Source organism: Lolium rigidum, chromosome 3, assembly GCF_022539505.1.
Source record: "Lolium rigidum isolate FL_2022 chromosome 3, APGP_CSIRO_Lrig_0.1, whole genome shotgun sequence".
NCBI lineage: Eukaryota > Viridiplantae > Streptophyta > Magnoliopsida > Poales > Poaceae > Lolium > Lolium rigidum.
In genome coordinates this window covers 409,832,428-409,840,014 of record NC_061510.1, presented here as the reverse complement: position 1 = coordinate 409,840,014, position 7,587 = coordinate 409,832,428, and the positions used below count along the sequence as shown (strand labels likewise).

Sequence of the window (7,587 nt, the reverse complement as noted above, 5' to 3'; positions counted from 1 at the left end):
AGAGAAAATAACACAAAAATTGCTATTACTATGAACCGATCTGTACTGATCGGAAGAAAACTAGCTACGAAATCGGATGCTCCCGGTGAAGATCGATCTCCCCCAAGACGGAGCAGCGAAAGCGGTGGGTGGCTAAACCTCGGTGAAACGAACTACTCCGATACCATGTAAGATTGTGGAATAGTAATTGTATATTGATCGATGATAATTGATTTTCTAAGGCTGTTTATATAGTAGTAAATACTTAAAACAAAAAAAAACTAGTAAAGATATATCTAGATTCCAATTTTAAACTACCTAATATGACTAAACGGTAATGGGGCTTGCTCCAGTACAACCCCCTCCCCAAACTCAACAAAACCCAACCGGTATTATTTAGGCCCATATCCAAGCCCAGATCCAAAACTCAGTATTTCCACGTATAGGCATACAGTCGCCGCAAGACAGTCCGGCGGGCACCGCAAGACAGTCCGGCGCCGCAAGACTGTCCGGCGTAAACACCACAAGACAGTCCGGCGCTACAAGACAGTCCAACGCAAGCACCGCAAAACAGTCCGGTTAATCTCGTTCCCAACGCGATGGACAGTCCGGCCAAATTGCACCGGACTGTCCGGGGCGGACTATCCAGCCGTTCATCGCGCCGTCACGCCGCCGTCTAGCCTGCATGCCGCCCCAACCATACCGGTACGGACCTACGAGACATTGCCGAGACTCGTGTCGTCCAATTTCGCCTCACAGTGCCTCGTGGCTGCCCATCACCACCTTGTTGCTCCTCCCGCCCGACGGCCACGACCGCCACCGCGCTGACGAATCGCCACCAATAATCCACGTACATACATAATTATATACACTAGATGACCCGGTGCGCCCCGGCGCACAGGCAAAATGAAGAAAGTACTCTAACCACAAGTTTTAATCAGTTAAGTAGTGCTATTTTTTTCAAAAGTACATACAGTGTTATTTTTTCAATAAAAATACACCAGGATCATCACTAAGAAACCAATGACAAATGTCTATGGGTAAATAATTTAGGTTTCCAACGTAACAGAAAATTGAGAACCACTATACTACTACAGTTACAATACAACAATGGCAATAATGGCAAAACTTGTATGAAAAAATTGCTAATGTTCAATAACATTGTCATACGACACAGTGCACCCCCGCGCAGAAGCAAAAGCAAGAGAGTACTATAACCATCATAAGTATATTACAGAAGCCAAGTGGTGGAATTCACATGTACATTGTACCGAATTTTAGCGAAGTTACAATAACATTGTCCTGTAGGCAACAACATTATGTACAAACTCAGGAGGTGCAAGTATCCATGTCAAGTATTTTGAAAGAAACAACATAATTATTATATGGTACGATTTTACATGTCTTTTTTCTCTTCTCAAAACTCATATCTACAGCACAAATTACTACCGAATGATCTCATTATGTATAAACTCAGAGGTGGCAGCCAACCTGATAAATTACCACGAGTAATGTGTGGAGCTTGGTCTGGGCCAACACATGTTCTCTATTGATTGAAAGCAGCTTCACGTCCATGCCCATTCATTAACCACCACAAGTGGCCATGCTCCGGTAGCAATCCTCATTATCTTCACATACGGTCAGTCCACAATCTGCAGCGTATAAAGAGATTGGTCTGGTAAGAGCTCTTGATCTAAAAAGATCGCATGAAAGAAGAAATCCCCGCATGTGATTAAAAGTTCGCTGCAAAGACTGTATAAAAAATGTTTACATACATATAAAGTGTAGGCGAAGGTGAAGACTCGTAATAGCATGGTTCCAAGTGCCGCAGCTACTGCACAGGTGTTTTTTTCATCGCCCATCATCTCATGAAACTGAAAGCAGATGAAACATGAGTCAATATAATGGAACCTCATACAATATCACAATTTGTGTGCTTTGGTACGAAAAAGGAAATATAAATATGAAGGTAGAAATAACTTATACCTGTTAAGGAGCTTAATTAGATAACATCATTGAAAAGGTTACCACACCTTGAAACAAAGAGGAATAAAATTTTATCTTGATCACGAAGACGTGAACAAAGCTACTTGTTCTAAACTGATAAAGTTTATCTCTGGTTAAATAACACATGCTTATATAATTCCTTCAGATTTCGGTAGAGAAAAAAATTCTTCCGGAGATTGATTTTATCAAGCTTTATATGGCATCATGTTGAAATGTGTAGCTGTTATTATTATATGGTATCCGGAGAAAGCAAAGTGGTGTGCATGTAAATGAAGAAGTGAAGGCAAGAATATTAATTGGTTGCCAAGTGAGAAGTCTACTGACCACAAACACCTCTCACGTTCCCTCATTTCAGTGAGATGGTTACACAAGAACCATAAATTCGTTTTAACCTGGTACTGCAAGAAGCAGATGGTCCAAGCAGCTACCAATTTACTGCATTTGTGCTTCCTGGCGGTAAATTTTGAAATAATTCCATCAGCACATTACATAGATATTAAGATGGAATCATTGAAACAATAAAATGATGCTAAATTTAATTCATAAAAAATGATGCAGTTGCCCTCGGCACACACTGAACCATGTTGACTAATGAAGGTTATACACTGCGGACGAACTTATCAAATTTTACCTTTGTGTATTAACCACACCCGAGAGAGAGAGAGAGAGTGAGATTATCCTATAAATCTATCACAATTTTTTATGCTATCTTGCTATCTTCTTTAGTTGGAAGTAAACATCAAGAACTCAGCGTTAATTAATCATGTAACTGTTAACACCAAACCCATATGAGAAGTGAAGTCAAATGTTTTAATAAATAGGGTTGACTGATATCCATTTGCATCCTACATGTTAATTGCACATCTGACCTAGTTGCTTCTTAAATTTATACACGCTGAACTGTACCCACGGATTAAACAATAACCTTATTTATCTGACCGGCCTAAATTAATACATCCAGTCCAGTTTGAGCCTAGTTAAAGCCCAGCAATCTGCTTTATTTATCTGACCCCTTACAAGCAGTTGATTCAACATTGCACGTTCGAGTGTTGTTCTAGTGATTCTTGCATATTGTTCTCAGTTCACCAATATCATTTTGTACTGACACAGAGGTGGCTGCATATATTCATTCAAATTTGAACGCCAAGAAATTGCAACTCTCTACACAACGTTCTCTCTTATAGGTTGAACGACAAACTCAAATCAGGTTATGTGCACTAAATAATTCAGGCTCAAAAAAGAAGGTAATACAGAGTTAGCTTCATATTGACCATCCCTGGGTTTTGGCCAGTGAAAAACAATGGAACACAACTAACCAAGGATTGGTTTGAGGGTGCCTCCCGCAAGACACCAGTCCAAGCACATTTGCATATCCATCAAGCCTACCATCGAGTATGGACTCCACTGCACAAGGAAAACATCAATGGTCACCAATAATGCAAAGCAACAGGTAAGCCCATCAAGCGAAAAGAAATTTCAGATATGCAATGGCAAGAAAGTAATTTAAATTAATCGCATGGCAAGCATATTCAGGAGAGTCACCTGGAGATACTCGTATTTCCGCACAGCTGACGGACACTAATTGGATCTGCATTTTATTAACAGCAGCAAACACACGATTTTCCTGGAGTTGCCGTTGCTTTAGCTGAAAAAACAACAATAATGTCTATGTTATATATCAAACAAAATGGAACATAACTACAATTTCAGGTTTACTGTGATAGTAGTGCAAATGGAACAAAACTGACAAGAATCCTACGGACCACTACATACTCATATTTATTCTCAAATTGAGTGGACCACAAAGAGGCAAACCTGGCATATTATCTCACTGCATCATAAGCAAATATTTAAACTGCATTATCAAAATAAAGAAGTAAGCATACATATAACAAAAGACACCCTATCACAAGAGGATAAAAAAGAATTGAGACCTAACATTTAATTATCCAGGCCTAAGAGCATGGAGTATAAAGTAAATGTTATATAGCTCGCACTGGCAAATTCAGACAAGGTCGACTAACCATTAATATATCCTACTTGCTGACATGTGCATAACAAAAGGAACCCTATCACAAGAGAATAGAAAACTGAGTGCATCCATTACTTGAAAGAACCCTATTATTTACATGAGCTGCAGTATAAGAACCCTATCAAGATTGAATTACTATCCATAACAAGCTCTTCAAGTGCAATCGGAATACTTTTAAAGTATTCTCAAACATCTGGTCAATATTTGGGATATTAGGAAATGAATAGAACCATCACATCACTAACCATGACAAAGAAAGAAAAGAGGAGGTGCGGACTCACCTCTGAGCAACAACACAAAGGGAAAGGATAATGGGTAGAAGTGAGGCCTCTCAAACTATCAAATTTGTAGGTAAACCACTATCCATCATAAAAATTCCAACAAAAAAGGGATCCCTCGATTCTGGAATCACGTAGAGCCAAAATAAGTTTCTTAATTTTGATTTATAGCTTGCAAGGGCATCTTTTTTCTCACATTTTATCAGATGTATACGGAACACTATATCTTTATCCACTTTATAGCTTGATGGTTCAGTCTACTCAGTTCTCATGTGTGGAGCTAGCTAGTCTACTGCCAACTTTAAGATCTGACCTAAAATCTTAGTAGAGTTCATGCAGAGTAAAACTACCTTCTACTCTTTCATGTCAACAATAGATGGACCCTCTTGCTGCTGCCTCTAACAAGGATCACGGGGGCGGAGCAGGCCACGCTGCACCAGGATCTGAAAAAATCACAGTCAAACAAATTACTACATTATAAACTGGGAATAAAAACGAAAAGTGCAAAGCATATTGTAAGAGAAGACTGTCACTGGATCACGGGGGCGGAGGAGGCCACACATCGTGTCCTCCTACCTGTGCCAACCTGGTGACGACGTGAGAAGGACGAGTTCATGGTACTTAAGCATGAGAAAGGGAAAAAGTTGTGTGTCGTACCTGAATTCCTGGAGCTAGGGCCGATTCTGGCAGCACTTGGAGGAGATCTTTTCTCTCCTGCATCTCCAGCCCCAAGCAGTGATGTACGAGCTCTTCAAAGCGGCCTTGCCATGGATTCCGCCCGTCCTGCACCGGATCCGCCCGTCTAGCCGCCACCAACTCCCGCATCCAGCCGCCTCGTTGCTCAGGGCGCCCTTCCTCCGTCCACCCGCCTCCCCTGCAGCACCTCGTGTGGCGGCCCGTGTAGGAAAACAAGAGGCGGCGGCGATTGGGGAAGGAGGAGAGGAGACGAGGATTGGGGGAGGAGGGGAGAGGAGAGCAGGGGATTGGAAAATAGTGGTGATATGTGATTGGGAGAGTGATTTTCGATCTAGGTTTTCACTGCCCACCCATTGGCCTACCACGAAAAGGCCCAGACACAAGGATAGAAAAAGGGCGACGTGAGCCAGCCCCTCGCTGCGTCTCTCGCTGGAGGCTCCCACGCACAGGATGGCCCAGCGGTCATGTAGCCAGCAGATGAAACCAAGTAACAAAATTTATAACCGTATCCGATGGCTGTGGGTGAAAGTGGGCTGAAAATTTTACTGTTTAAGGGCCAATCAACGGCCAGGATTGTTTGCCCCCTGAGGATGTCTTCTCTGGCCGGGTAGCCTAGGGGCCTTTTAGAAGAGAAATACGTATGCGGTATACAATTTAGTTGGATCATACGGATTTTGTACAGGGCTACGTATACCCGTTTAATATTAAACGAAGAGGTATCAAGCGATCTCAGCCGTCCTTGTATTTAAGTTTGCTTTGACTTTAGGGGAGGGGTTGTACCGGAGCAAACGCCAACGGTAATATACAGCTGCCCGCCCAAACTATCTTCATATTTTTTTCTGCATCGGTCATTATAAACCATCATACACTCTATTACCACCAACCAACCTTTGAATTTGTGAGCTTATTTTTAATGAACGCCTGAACCAAATTACATCCAGCACGCTTGAGCTTGAAAAAACCTATTGTACATTGACAATTTGTAAGAGCGAGCCGGCCGGCTAGCCGTGGCCACAGGCTCGCCGTTCTCTCCGGGTTTGACATGGAAAGTGGTAAGTCGTAGAAGACATTTGTCACCGTCACCGATGCAGTCGCTCTCCTTAGGCCACAGGATCTCCATGAGGCAGTACTCGATGCTAGCTTCTACATCTGTGGACACCATGGGCACCAGCCTTGCGTCGACGTGGATCAAACCGGCTACGGTGTCCTCGTCGAGGCAGCACAACTTCTCCTTGCCGACCGTCCACTCAGATGGGGCGGACGTGACTTTAGGGCATCTCCAACCAGGCGACCCAAACGGACATCTGTTTTGGGTCGTTTGGGTCGCCGCACAGACATGCGGATGCGCGCGGCGGACATTGGTCTCAGCTAGTAATCCCCAACGCAGCAAGACCCAAATAAAATAAAATCATCTCTTTCCTTGTACTACTTCCACCGGCGCAACAACTCCTTGTACTACTTCCTCCTTGTAGTCCATGGCGGGCGCGGGGCAGCAGCTGTAGGAGGCCATGGCTGGCTGGAGGAGGCCATGGCGGGCGCGCGCAAAATCCGGAGGAGGCCAGGCGCGCGGGCAGCATCTGGAGGAGGCCATGGCGGGAGCGCGACAGGGGCCGTGCTCGTGGCGAGGCGCGGCACGGGGCCTCGTCGTGGCGTGGCGCGGCTCGCGGCGCCGTCGTGGCGAGATGCGGCCGGCTCCGCCCCGGCCGTGGCGCGCACGGCCAGCTCCGGCCCCGCCCCCGCCGTGCCCGCCCGCCCCCGCCCGTGGCGCGACGGCCAACTCCGGCCCCGCCCCGGCCGTGCCCGCCCGCCCCGTCCGTGGCGCGACGGCCAGCTCTGGCCCCGCCCGTGGCCGACGCGGCCGGCGCCGCCCCGGCCGTGCCCGCTCGCCCGCCTCCGCCCGTGGCCGTGCCCGCTCGCCCGCCCCCGCCCGTGGCCGTGCCCGCTCGCCCGGCCCCGCCCGTGGCCGTGCCCACCCGCCCCCGCCCGTGGCGCGACGGCCAGCTCCGGCCCCGCCCGTGGCGCGACGGCCAGCTCCGCCCCCGCCCGTGGCCGACGCGGCTGGTCCGCCCGTGCTCGCGGCGAGCTCCGCCCACGCCCGTGCTCGCGGCGAGCTCCGTGCCCGCCCGCCCCCGCCCGTGGCGCGACGGCCGGCTCCGGCCCCGCCCGTGGCCGACGCTGCCGGCCCCGGCCCCGCCCGTGGCCGACGCGGCTGGCTCCGCCCACGCCCTTGCTCGTCGCCCTGCCCGTCGCCGTCGACGAACTTTCTCGCCGGAGCTCGTTTTGGCAGCGGCAACTTCGGGCACGGATGAAAAAAAAGGAGGAGTCGGCGCCGGGGTACGCCATACGTCGGCGGCGCCGGCAGTTGGCCAGGCCAGCCAAACTCCGGTGGCTATTCCGGCCATAATCATGGGAAAAAGAAGATAGAGGAGAGAGAAGGTGTGGGGCTGGGCGGATAAAACCGGACGTCCGAGCCGTCCGAAACCATCCGGACAGACGCAAAGTCCGCCCAGATTTGGGACCGGTTTGGGTCGCCCCGGACTTTAATGGCTGTCCGTTTTGGGTTTAGGTTGCCCCGTTGGGTGCTGTTTTTGTCCG

At 47.8% G+C, this 7,587-nt stretch overlaps 1 long non-coding RNA gene across 1 annotated transcript; it reads right to left on the bottom strand.

Annotated features, from left to right (window-relative positions):
- Positions 1-3,355: 3,355 nt before the first annotated feature.
- LOC124701057 lies at positions 3,356-3,864 on the bottom strand. Its single transcript, XR_007001905.1, has 3 exons — positions 3,802-3,864; positions 3,529-3,631; positions 3,356-3,390 (listed from the first exon to the last, which is right to left on the bottom strand). It is a non-coding gene; the product is annotated as an uncharacterized LOC124701057 (long non-coding RNA).
- Positions 3,865-7,587: the final 3,723 nt, after the last annotated feature.